A 12,769-nucleotide genomic window follows, 5' to 3' on the forward strand; every position below is an offset into this window, starting at 1 on the left:
CTCTTTTACATCATTTATTGAAATATATCGCGCTGTAGTTTGCAGACTTCTTGGCAACCTCCGTCCTAAATCTTCTCTCGAGTTTCTGTCTCCTTAGAGGACTTTACTGTGATGTCGATAGCAGTTGTAATCTGAAGCCATTGGTACAGACAAAATCTGATTTCTATTGACTTATTATGGTTCATCTCATAATCTGCTGTACAGCACATATGGTGGATACTAACAAGTTTGGTTTCTAAAAGTTGTTCATCTCCAGCAAATGAGAATTCTGAAAACAAAGGCAGATTACCGACCAAATGATGTTTGCAATGCACGCTGCCAAAATACATTCATATTTGGAACAGCTTGTGTAAAACACACCATCTCTGCCGCTTCTCCGCATTAGGAGATATCTGCCAACTTGCAGCCCGTCATCCGTAATTCGAATAGGTGCCTTTATTTGGGAACTGACAGGTTAGTATAGTCCATAAGAAGACCAGATGGTCAATAAAAAAAATATATAGATGTGTGTATATATACTAGATGGTGGCCCGATTCTAACGCCTCGGGTATTCTAGAATATGTATGTATATAGCAGCCACATAGTATATAGCACAGGCCACATAGTATATAAGAGTACTACTTGGCCTATGGTATATACCATGTGGCTGCTATATACATACATACATATTGTAGAATACCCGATGCGTTAATATAGGCCACGCACTAAATAACACAGCCCACGTAGTATATAACACAGCCCACACAGTATATAGCAGCCACGCAGTATGTAACACAGCCCACGTAGTATGTAACACTGGCCACGTAATATATAACACAGCTCACTTAATATATAGCACAGCCCACATAGTATCTAACAGTGGCCACGTAGTATATAGCACGCAGTATAGAACACAGCAACATAGTATATAACACTGCCCACGTAGTATATAGCAGCCGTGTAGTATATAACTCAGCCCATGCAGTATATAACACTGGCCACGTAATATATAGCACAGCCCACGCAGTATAGAACACAGCCCACATAGTATCTAACACTGGCCAGGTAGTATATAGCAGCCACGCGGTATCTAACACAGCCACGTAGTATTTAGCAGTGCGGGCACCATATCCCTGTTAAAAAAAAAAAATAATAATAATTAAAATAAAAAATAGTTATATACTCACCCGGCGGGATCCAGCGTAGATCCCTTTCATTACAAAATCTTCAGTTTTACCCAAACTAGTTGAGGAAAAAATAATTACTGTACACCCCAAAGCAAAATCTTCTACGTCTAGTGTTTTGTATGACTTGCATGATCTTAAAGGACCGCACCAAGTGATCTAGGCATGGAATCAACAAGTTGGTGACATATTGCAAGAGCTATCTTTCTCAATTCTTCAAGAACAACCTCGAATGATGGGAGCACATTCTTTTTTACTATAGTGCAATACATCTGTGAATTTATGATGCCATCAATGAAGTGTAGCTTCGCGACACCAGCAGTACTCATTCTGCTCCACATAAGAATACTGCCACCACCATGTTTCACTGTAGGCACCATGCATTTTTTTTTTAGACTTTTCACTCTTCTGCCATACATTTCTGAAGCCATCAGTTCCAAAAAAACGTTTACCTTGATCTCATCACTCCAGAGTATAGAGTCTCAGAACTTTTCATTGTTGGCTTTTTGTGCATGGTGTCATGCCTCTGGATTCAGTCTGGTGGTCCTGTGCTCTTCGGTCGGTTTCTCTCTGTCCGGTGAGCCATGGCAGGTTCTGACGCTGTCCGGGAGATGATTACTTTTTGCCTTTGTCGATTCCTTTTGGACAGCAGATGTTTTCCATTTGTTATTTAGCCTGTATGTTCCTTGGGAGATACAAGAGACACTCGACAGCCTTTCAGTGAGCCATGTCCAAGTTGTCTTCTTTAGTTTTACCTTCAGGGGTTATACAAGTTGCGTTGAAGCTGCAATGGTTTGCGTTATCGGATTCTTTTGTCTCTACAGGAAACGGGTGGGGTTTGTGCAGTTTTTTCATAGCTAGATCCTATTACCCTGTGTTTACTACCACATGTGCATAACACATGGGCTTTAGGAGAGGCTTCCTTTGCGGATGACACCCATTCATGCCATTCCTCTACAGTGTACGCGATACTGTCACTCGAAACGCCACCCCGATTTTGGCATTCTACTTTAGCTAACTGCAGTGAACTTGCATGATGCTATTTTTTAACACTTCTCGTCAGAGGATGCTCCTATTGAGGTGTTGACTTCTGTCGTTGGCCTGGATGTCTCATGAGTTGGTTGCAGTTCCAGCTATGTTATATTTTTGTATCACTTTTTCTACAGTATTCTGATTGATAAGTAAAGCTTTGCTTAACTTCTGGTAGCCTTCACTTTTCTTGTGTAAAGAAATTTTCTTTCTCCGGGCTTGTGACGCTTCTCTTCCGTGTGGTGCCATTGCTGACCACATGAAATGAGAAAAGATTTTCTTTAAGTAACGCCTATTTTATAGTCAAGTGTCTGCTGGACACTTAGTTAATGAAAAATTAGACTCGGTGACTTGTCTTTCCGTCAACCACAGTTGTCGGAGGTGTCTGGTGGGGGCTATCTACCCTCTGCAAATTGAGAACACATGAACGCTCCACTGAGTTGAGCATTCATGTATACAGGGCAGCTGGAGAGGATGAGAGCTGCTTTATGGATGCCCAGCTTTAGGCCTGGTTCACATCTGCATTGGAGCCTCAGACATCCTTGATAGGACTGCAACGGACTCCGCTACAATCAGTACGTGCAGACCATTTTATGATTGATCCAGCACAACATCAGTTTTCTAGGATTGAACAGAAATATTTAGTGCAGAGGTTCTTTAGCATTGAATAGCAGAACCATAAACTCTGATATCTTTTTATCAGGTCTCGCCCTCTTCTATTAATGGCTCTGGTAATTCCTTACTTCCAGCCACCGCCGTGTAGGTCAGTGGGGGTGCTGGTTGTGGGACACCCATCAATATGCTTTGGATAAGATATCAGTTGTCACCGGACAACTTCTTTAAACTTTTTTTTTTTCCTCATCACTGCTTCAGGTTATAAACCGTAGCTAATCATACGATTGCAGTCACATTATAGTGGTAATGCAGGGCTCGATCGTCTAGCTACAATGTGCGCTTTGCTGGTCCCGAGGCTGATGGACACATGACATAACCTGACATAAGATGGGGTAATATTAAGCCACCATAGTAATTCCCATACAAGGACACGTGTGTTAACAAAAAAAAAAAAATCACCTCCCGCCTTTACCCCCCGCTGAATGCGTGTTCTGCGTTCTAGGATCTCTTTCAAGTATAATATTTAGTTACCTCTTACCTAGTGAGCCGGGGGTGTCGGGACAAAATTACCAGCATTCTTTACTTGTGGTTGCAGCATTTTGCCATCTGGAAGCTGATACTAAATCTATCTTGGTATAATATGAAAATATATTAAAACTGAAGCAGCTGTTCTATGTGTGATATGTGAGGAAAGAATGTGTATATAACTTTTTAATCGTGCGAGTTCAGCAGTTCAGGTTGTAGTCCTCGTCAGGAGCCGATTTTTATTTTTTTTTTCTTCCCCTCATAGGTCGGGTTCACATGGTCATAATTTAGTCGAGTTGCTTTACTACGCCGGCAATAGCCGGTGACCTTGCAGTTGGATTCCCATAAGGACTATGTCAGATTCCATAAAACTTCAAGAGGTCTGAAATATGGGCTAGAGCAATGTTTCTCAACTCCAGTCCTCAAGACCCACCAACAGGTCATGTGTTCAGGATTTCCTTAGTATTGAACAGGTGGTGGAATTAATGCTTGAGCAGGCAATGCAATTATCACCTGTGCAATACTAAGGAAATCCTGAAAACTTGACCTGTTGGTGGGTCTTGAAGACTGGAGTTGAGAAACACTGGGCTAGAAGGTCGGTGTATCAGAGTTCATCATGGCCGATTTACTGTTTTGAAAGTCCCTTTAAGATCTACTTCTGATAGTGACCTATTCCTATCTTATAAATACTGCATTGGTTGATAGCTCACACCTCTTAATCATCAGTATTCATTGAGTCCCATTGCCCTCAGTATATATCATCTAGCCCCTCACCCTCTCGTCTACCTAACGTGTGACAGAATGGCTGGTGATAAAGAGCTCACTGATTTCAGCACGGTCCTGTAGTAGGAGCCATCAGTGTAACAAGTGAGTTCCCGTCGTAGGCTACGTTCACATTTGCGGTGCGTCGGGCGCAACTGCGGCGACGCATGCGTCATGCGCCCCTATATTTAACATGGGGGCGCATGGACATGCGTTGTCTTGCGTTTTGTGACGCATGCGTCTTTTTTGGCGCAAGCGTCAGGGCGCAGAGGACGCAGCAAGTTGCATTTTTTTGCGTCACAAAACAATGCGTTTTTGCATGCGTTTTGCATGCGTTGTGCGTTGCGTCGCCATTGCGTCGCTGACGCAACACACAACAACGCAAATGTGAACGTAGCCTAAATCTTCCCCCCATAAACTGTGAGAAATATTATTGAGAAGTGGAGAGGCTGCAGCAACTCGGGGACGAAGTGGAGACCACGTAAAGTAACAGAGCGGGGTCACCGAGTGCTGAGGAGCAGAGGGCAGAAAAGTCAAGAACGCTCTGCTGACACCATAAATGCAGAGTCCAAACCTCCTCTGGTATGCCTGAACAGCTGTAGACAAGCCTTACAACACCAAGCACAATGCCAGGAATGAAATGTAGTGGTGTAAAGCAGCTTCCTCTGGACCCTGGAGCAGTGGAAGTGTGTTAATGAACGGACAAATCGCTCCTTATCTGAGATCAGGTGGAAGAGTCTGGGTTTGACTAATGACAGGCTGATATTACCAGAATGACAGCATTATTTCTCCTCCAAATTGTTAAGCTGGCACTGTGCAGTAGGGTTGTTTTTCAAAGGGTGACCTAAGCCATTTAGTTCCAATGAATGGAAATCTTAATGCCTTCTGCATGTAAGACCTTTTCAAAAATTTGTAGCTTCCAACTTTGTGGGAACAGTTTGGGGAAGGCCCTTTTCTGTTCCCCATTAATCTACCCTGGTCCATAAAGACATTGTTAGGGGGAGAGTATGGCATGGAAGAACTTGAGGGACCGCACAGAGCCCTGTCCTCAACCCTAGGGAACACTTACGAGATGACCTCTGAGATCAAAAGCCGGGTCCTGCTGTTCAGCATTGGTGTCTGACCGTGCAAATGCTCTTCTGGATGAACGGGCAAAAATTACCAAACACTTCCAAAATCTTATAGAAAACCTTCCCAGAAGAGCTGGAGCAGTTATGGCTGCAGACTCCATAGTAATGTCTATGGATCTCGAATAAAAGCTTGTGTAATGTGGAGGGGGCACATTCTTTAGTTTTTGTAACTGCATGTTTGGCCAATCCAAGCATACATGTTCATGGGGTAAAAGTTGGAAGATGAAACTGGCTTTAGGTATGTGGTTTTTTTTTTTTTTTTTGTCTAATGTTTTTTTTTTTAATATGGTTGATAATACGCACATGTGCAGATTATTCCTTATGCAAAACTATAAATTTAACCAACCCCATTACTAAACAAGAATTAAAGGGATTATCCATGATAAATTATTAATAATAATTATTAATAATTGTTTTTTACTATTGACCTAAAAACTTAACAAGCAGTTAGTTTCTAACTTTCTGCCTGTTCTACTTGGAGCTGGCACATAGCCGTCATTGACCGCTCCTGCCGGCGATTCAGCTTCTCTACATCAACAGAGCAGAGCTTCATCCTCTGGGCTGTTCTGACTACAGGCATGTCATTCTGACAGCCGACTCCCGCCTGCCTATCTGCATGATGTCGACAGTCACGCCCTGTCAAGGGATCAGAAGAGGAAGAGCTCCTTTGTTGATGTGAAGTCAGTGGAAGCTGCTGAATTGCTGGCAGGAGCGGTCAGTGACCACTGTGTATCTGCAGAGATCGGTGCTGGGCACAAGTAGGTAGCCCTTAGTTTAAAAAAAAAATAATAGTCCTAGATGTCTCCTCTGTTAATAATGACTCTAATTATGGGGCTGCTTTCGCCCACCGCCATGCATCATTTGCTAAGCAGTTGTGCTTTGTATGTGAGGTTACGTATTGCAAGACTTGCGTTGGGTGATGGCTTGATCAAGGGTAACACGGTGTGGTGTGATCAACCTCTTGACCCACCTGATAAGCACCAGGATCTTATTAGATGTATAAGAACATGTTTTTTTTTCACTTAAAAGTTCTTGCAGAGATTAAGTTTAACTACTTGTCACATTAAAAAGGTTAAATAAAGCTAAAATTAAGATGTGTGGACCTGGTGGCCGCATCCTATTTGACTTTGTGTTCTCTCCGTTTATGAACAGAGGCGGCTGGTCCCCGAGTAGTTACAAGACAGAAGAGGTGAGATCTTTTGATTGACAAGTGAGAAATGCATTAGATCATTCCTCCTGCCAGAGTCTCTGGTTCTCGCTGTTAAAAATGTCAGCTCCTCCAAGTTTGAATGGCAGCCCGAGGGGCTCAGAAGCCTTTTGTTTTCTGAGATCGAAACACAAATTGGTTGTATGCCTTGGAACGCTCCATTTCGAGCTGTAATTTCATCTTTTAGCTAAGAATCGCACAGTACATGAGCAAAGTAGCCTGTAAACAATAATACAAAAAAATAAAGAAATAAAGCGGGTCATGTTTCTGATGCTCCGCTCCACCAGTGGTGCTGACCTCTATCACACCGAACATCTCCAAGCTGATTGCTGTTCCCCGTGGCTTCTCAATACGAAGAAAGGACCAAACAAAAAAAACAACAACCCCTGTTTCATCATAAGTTTAATTTCCCTTTCTTAACAAAAAGTGACCCCTGATAATCTCTTGTCCTCTTACTTCATGTCACATTCACTACAGTTGTTGCCGGAGAATAGATTCCCGCAAATCTATTACTCTTTCTTTGAAGACAGGAGCTGCTGAGTTATTTACCCCATGCGTAATTTTATTTATCACACTTATCATATAAGAAGTTATTCTTAGAAAATCAGAAAATTATTTAGTTTTTTTTTCCTAGATATCAAATAAGTTCCAAGTCAATTGCTTGGAAATCTATGATATATATATATATATATATATATATATATATATATATATATATATATATATATATATATATATATATATATATATATATATATATATATATATATATATATATATATATATAATGGGGAGTTATCAGGGAAATTAAAGGAAAACTAAATCTACAAATGAGTGTTATGAGTAAGCAGAGTATACAATTGCCTGCATGATTTTCCCGAATGTTCAAGGAATAAAAATCATGTATGTAAAAATCTTGTATAGAACTCAGGTTTGTCAGATCTGTTCAGTTGTCCGCTGTGTAATGACAGAGAGTAGGGCTTAACAGTCATTATATTTTGCAGTAAATATAGCAGAGGGGGAGGCTCCTGCTGCAGGTAGTTGTTTTTCCATTCAGGCAACAAGACTGTGAGGAAGTGTAGAACATGACTAAAATCATGGGGGACATAGGTTTCTTTAATTCTATTGTGTCATGTCCAATAGAGATGGAAATTTATATAAAGGGAAAACATGGGATTATGTATGGAATTCCTAAAATAGTTTTTAATATTTTTGTTTGTGCCCAATGGCCGGAAGCTCTAGCTAAATGCCGCTGTCAGAGTTTGACAGCGGCATTTAACTAGTTAATTGGCGTGGGGGGATCGCGTTTCCGCCTGCGCCTACTGCGGGCACATGTCAGCTGTTCAAAACAGCTGACCTCTCCCGGCTTTGATGCGTATCACCGCCGGAACCTGCATCAAAGCGGGGGTTCTGTCCTCGGACATACTATTTTGTCCTAGGACAGAAAGGGGTTTAAATAGGGGGATGCCCCCCCAAAAAAGGACATGGGGCCCCCCTATAATTAATAATAATTAATAGCCAGAAAAGGCTGATATTCATAGCATAGGAAGGGACCATAGATATTGCCCCCGTCCCCCCCCCCCCCCCCCCCGGCTACAAACACCAGCTCACATCCGCCCCAGAAGTGGCACTTAGCCTCTCTCTTCCCACTGCCCTGTAGCAGTGGCATATGGGGTAATAAGGGGTTAATGTCACCTTTTGAATTGTGAGGTGACATCAAGCCTGCTTAGTAATGGAGAGGCGTCAATAAAACACCTACCTATCCATTACTAATCCTATAGTTGTTAATGGGCTAAATAAACACCCACATGCAGAATAAAGTATTTTAATGAAATAAAACACAGTTTTATCATCTTTATTTTTCTGCCAATCCATGCGACGCTCTTGATCTCCTAGAAAAAAATAATAAACCAACACAAATATTCCCTGGTTTGACGCAGTCCATTTAATAACGAGTGTCCCACGATGATCTCCCCTATAGAGCTGTCACATCAGGACATGTGACAGCTCTATAGGCCTCCAGAGATACACTGACAGGAGACAATGGCTCCTGCCGCGTTGGGTTCAATGGCCTCTCACTTTACGGCACTGCTGCGTGAGAATTTTCCCACGCAGCGGTGCTGCAAGTGACAATATGAACTATACTGAACTCACTGCGGAGGGATACAGTGCGGAAGGATATCCCGGAGCCCCTGGAGAGCGGTCGCATCTGCCGATGTCACAGCTCTCCACGGGAGATTGTCGTGGGACACTCGTTATTAAATGGATTACATCGGATCAGGGAGTATACTGTTTTTACAGGTGATCGATCGCTTCGGGGATTAGCTGTATGTTATATGTACTGTATGTGTATATATATGTATGTACTGTATGTGTATATGTGTGCTTTTTTTTTTTCTTTCTTTTTTTACACTTTAACACAGTAACCGGATGATGGGGCTACTACTGTCCCATCACCCGGCTACCTGTCACTGTAGCAGGCATAGCTAGTAGTCCCATTGGACGATGCCTGCTTACGCACAGCCCCGCACACTCGTGAACACACACACAGATACACGCAAACACCTGCACACAGACACGCACATCTTCTCCACACACAAGTCTCCGCCCACACACAAGTCTCCGCCCACACAAGTCTCCGCCCACACAAGTCTCCGCCCACACAAGTCTCCACCCACACAAGTCTCCGCCCACACAAGTCTCCACCTCCCGATTTGCAGCGTTTCTTGCAGGCACATCCTCCGCAAATCTTTTTTTAAACCTGCGGTTTCGCTGTGAATTGGCCTGACGCAATATAAGTCAATGGGTGCAGAAATGCTGCAGATCTGCAAAAAGAATTGACATGCTGCAGAAAACAAAAAGCTGCGATTCCGCGCGTTGTTTTCCACAGCATGTGCACACCAAATGTCAATTTCACATTGACTAACCTTGCTTGTGCACTACACTGCGGATTTGATGCAATTCCGCGCATCCAAAATGCTACAGATCCGCATCAAAATCTGCAGCTTATGCACATAGCCTAAGACAGGTTTCTTCACCTCAGGCATCATTTTAATCAGTTTAACACTGCCAACCTGTCAATGCCTGTAGTTTGCTTAGCAAAATCCTGCTGACACGTTCGCTTTAAAGCTGATGCGTAATGTCCGTTTTACTTTAGACATGTCATGAAGTGCAAATAATTACTCCTTGCATATCAGCCTAAGAGTAGAAGGTGTGCAGGTAATGAGGAGACCTGTGGGGACGGCATTAGTTCTAGAATACTGGAGACGCTTATATTGCAAAAGGTCCATAAATAAGGTTATTGGGGAATCCCAGTCCCAGAAGTTAGCAAGAATTAACCAGACTAGTTAGATGCTTCCCATATCCATGTGACATGCGTATGTACTGGAATGGCTAGGGGCCTCTGTGGACTCTGTAAAGAGACTTCTTGCAAATCCCGACTACCTGGCGCACGTGGATGTCTGATTTACAGACCCCTGATATATATACTCAAGACCATTGCCGATTTTTAAGGCTATTTTATAACATTTTAATATGTGGTGTTTATTTCTGATTACGTAAAGAAAAAACCCCATAATTTTACCTGTCATTCCTATCAACTACCCTTAAAATTAGTCATTCCTTTAGGAGTCAATTACTTCCAATTTATTTCCATCGGAAGCCTTCATCCCGTCTCTTCAGAAAATGCTGACCGTAGAAAACAATGCAAGGCTTAGGTGGAAAATAAAAACCTATCAAATCCACAGCGAGGAAAGAAATACCTTGTAAACAAAAGCATCGCTCCTCGGCTGAGATTATAATATCACATTATATAATATCACATTATTCTAATTGCATGAACACCTGCTCGGTTTTCCCAGAAAACCTGGATTTCGAAAGGCTTTGGAGAACTGCAGAGATTCAGACTGAGGAGCCCAGAACTTGCGATTAGATTTGGGGTGAACTTTTTGCGATCGGCTTTCACAGATGCCTAAACAATGAGGCATTTTGCCCAAAGCTTGCATTTGTGTTAGATGAGGCCAGATCCTGAACCACTCCAGCATTTGTCATTGTGGCTGTAATATTTTCTGGACTGTAAATGGAATAGATGAGACAAAGTAGTGATGAGAGGACTGGTATGTTCCTGAATGTCCTCTCTGTCGTCCCATTGTAGAATACACCAAAAACACCACAGTTGGCCTCAGTTCATCATGAAGTGGCTATTCAGCTACACACATGGACAAAATTGTTGGCACCCTTCTGGCAAAGTAAGAAAAACCCACAATGGTCGTTGAAATAACTTGTGTCTGACAAGGGAAGATCCATATTTTTGTACCGTGTCAGCCAGTAGATAGAAAAATATTAAGATTTGAGAGTCCTCAGTGGTTTATGCTAACTGAAAAGATAAGAAATTGTGAGCTTTCTTGAGTAGTCTCGAAAGCTTGCAATTTGTTACCCTCTTTTTGAATCTGATCAGTAAATTTAAATTGAAAATTACTTATTATCAACTAATGAAAATCAGGCATCGCTTTTTAATTGTGGTTCAACAGAAAAAGAAAAATATTTAAAATTTCCTGGACAAAAATGATTGTACCCCTAGAAAACATTGAAAATAATTTTAAACGAAGGCGAGTCCTATAATTAACATCACAGGTGTCAGTCAGTCTGCCTATTTAACGGGTGAAAAGTAGTCACTGTTCTGTTTGGGATTATGGTGTGTACTATACAGAACATGGACCAAAGAAAGTTGTGGAGAGCTTTCTCAGATTAGAAAGAAAATTAGAGACAAACATGGTAAAGGCTATAAGACCATCTCCAAACAGTTTGATGTTCCCGTTGTTACAGTTGCACATATTGCTTAGAAGTTTAAGGTTTTTCGGACTGTAGACAACCTCCTTGGAGTGTGACCACAAGAGGAAAATTGTTGATAAATTTAAGATGTGGGTGATACGAATGGTAACCAAGGAGCCCAGAACAACTTTCAAAGATGTTAGAGATTAACTCCGAGGTCAAGGTACATCAGTGCCAGATTGCACCATCTGTCGCTGTCTTGGCCAAAGTGGATTTCATGGAAGATGACCAAACAAGGAGGAAAACAAATTAAGTGAAACTGAAATTTGCCAAAATCAAATAGACAAGCCACAATGCTTTTTGAGCTTTTTGTCAAGTCTCCTCAGCTCTGTTAGAATCATGAAATGTTGGCATGGACCTCCAGAGTCTTCGTGTCCAACCCCCTGCTCAATGCACGATTCACTAAACCTTCTCAGACAGATGTCTGTCCAGATTCTCATTGAAGGAGAACTCGCCACCTCTCAATCACCAACACTAGAATGAAGCATACAAAGAAAATAACATTATACCTACTGTGAGGCATAGTGGAGACTCTGTTATATTTTGGGACTGCTTTGTTGCATCTGGCACAGCGCGTCTTGAATCTGTGCAGGGTATATTGAAATCTCAAGACTATCAAGGCATGGTGGCGCGAAATGTGCTGCTCAGTGTCTGAAAACTTGATCAGTCTGAGTCACAAGTCATGGCTCCTCCAACAAGATAATGGCTAAAAACATCCAAAATGGCGAAGAATGAATTCTAAATTTGTATATCTGCGTACACCCAGATCAGCTCCTGATCACCAACTTTCAAATTGTCTAATACTGGTCTAATACATTCTGCACCTTTCATTATGCACCTCTGGATCTACTACTCTGGAAAACCCACAACTGATCTTCAGGAATGCTCCTGAATGATTGACAGTTAGGACTACAGGCTCTGTTGTGCAGCTGGTCGAAATTGTGTGCTTTCCTGTGCTGCAAGCAAAGTCAATATTTGCCTCGTCAACATTAGAGGAGCACAGGGGCATTGAGGATGGCCCCGTTCTAGCTTTAAAGCAGCTCCTGCAACCTCAGTAACGAAAAGCTTGCAAGCACGCACTCCTTGCCTCAGAAACCGACCACCTCCAATAGAGTGCTGAGGTGGACGGAAACCTAACCAATGAGCTCAAGCAGTATGGAATTAAAAATCCCTCTATTCTTGCGAACAAAGAAGTATATTGCAAAGTGTCTTGTCTTTACAGGCTTTTTGAGGTGCTATCCATTTATGATGATACAACCCTTTTTAAATACCGTAAACATTCTTTTTAAGAATCTGCAACATGTTTCATTATTTCTAATTAAAAATATTAATTGTATTATGCCATGATGTGAAGATTCCATCAAATCAAATAAATTTTCGCTGCAGGTAGGGCCAATAGGTCTTATTCTAGGACCCAAGTTTTTACCCAAAACACTAGCTTACGGTACTTTTCATGTCATCAGTAATAATATGATAATTTGTGAGTGTAAACCCAAATATTGGGTAA

General features: G+C 41.9%; 1 protein-coding gene across 4 annotated transcripts in view; it reads left to right on the forward strand.

The window, feature by feature from the left end:
• Positions 1-12,769, forward strand: part of BTRC (beta-transducin repeat containing E3 ubiquitin protein ligase) — a 249,597-nt gene that overhangs the window by 23,483 nt on the left and 213,345 nt on the right. For 2 of the 4 annotated variants that reach the window (XM_069753748.1, XM_069753749.1), the window contains exon 2: positions 6,378-6,414. The exons of the other annotated variants lie outside the window; for them this stretch is intronic. The gene's annotated coding sequence lies outside the window, so the exon portion shown is untranslated. The remainder of the gene's footprint in view (positions 1-6,377; positions 6,415-12,769) is intronic. 4 annotated transcript variants of the gene reach the window in all.

The sequence above is a fragment of the Ranitomeya imitator genome, chromosome 2, assembly GCF_032444005.1.
Source record: "Ranitomeya imitator isolate aRanImi1 chromosome 2, aRanImi1.pri, whole genome shotgun sequence".
NCBI lineage: Eukaryota > Metazoa > Chordata > Amphibia > Anura > Dendrobatidae > Ranitomeya > Ranitomeya imitator.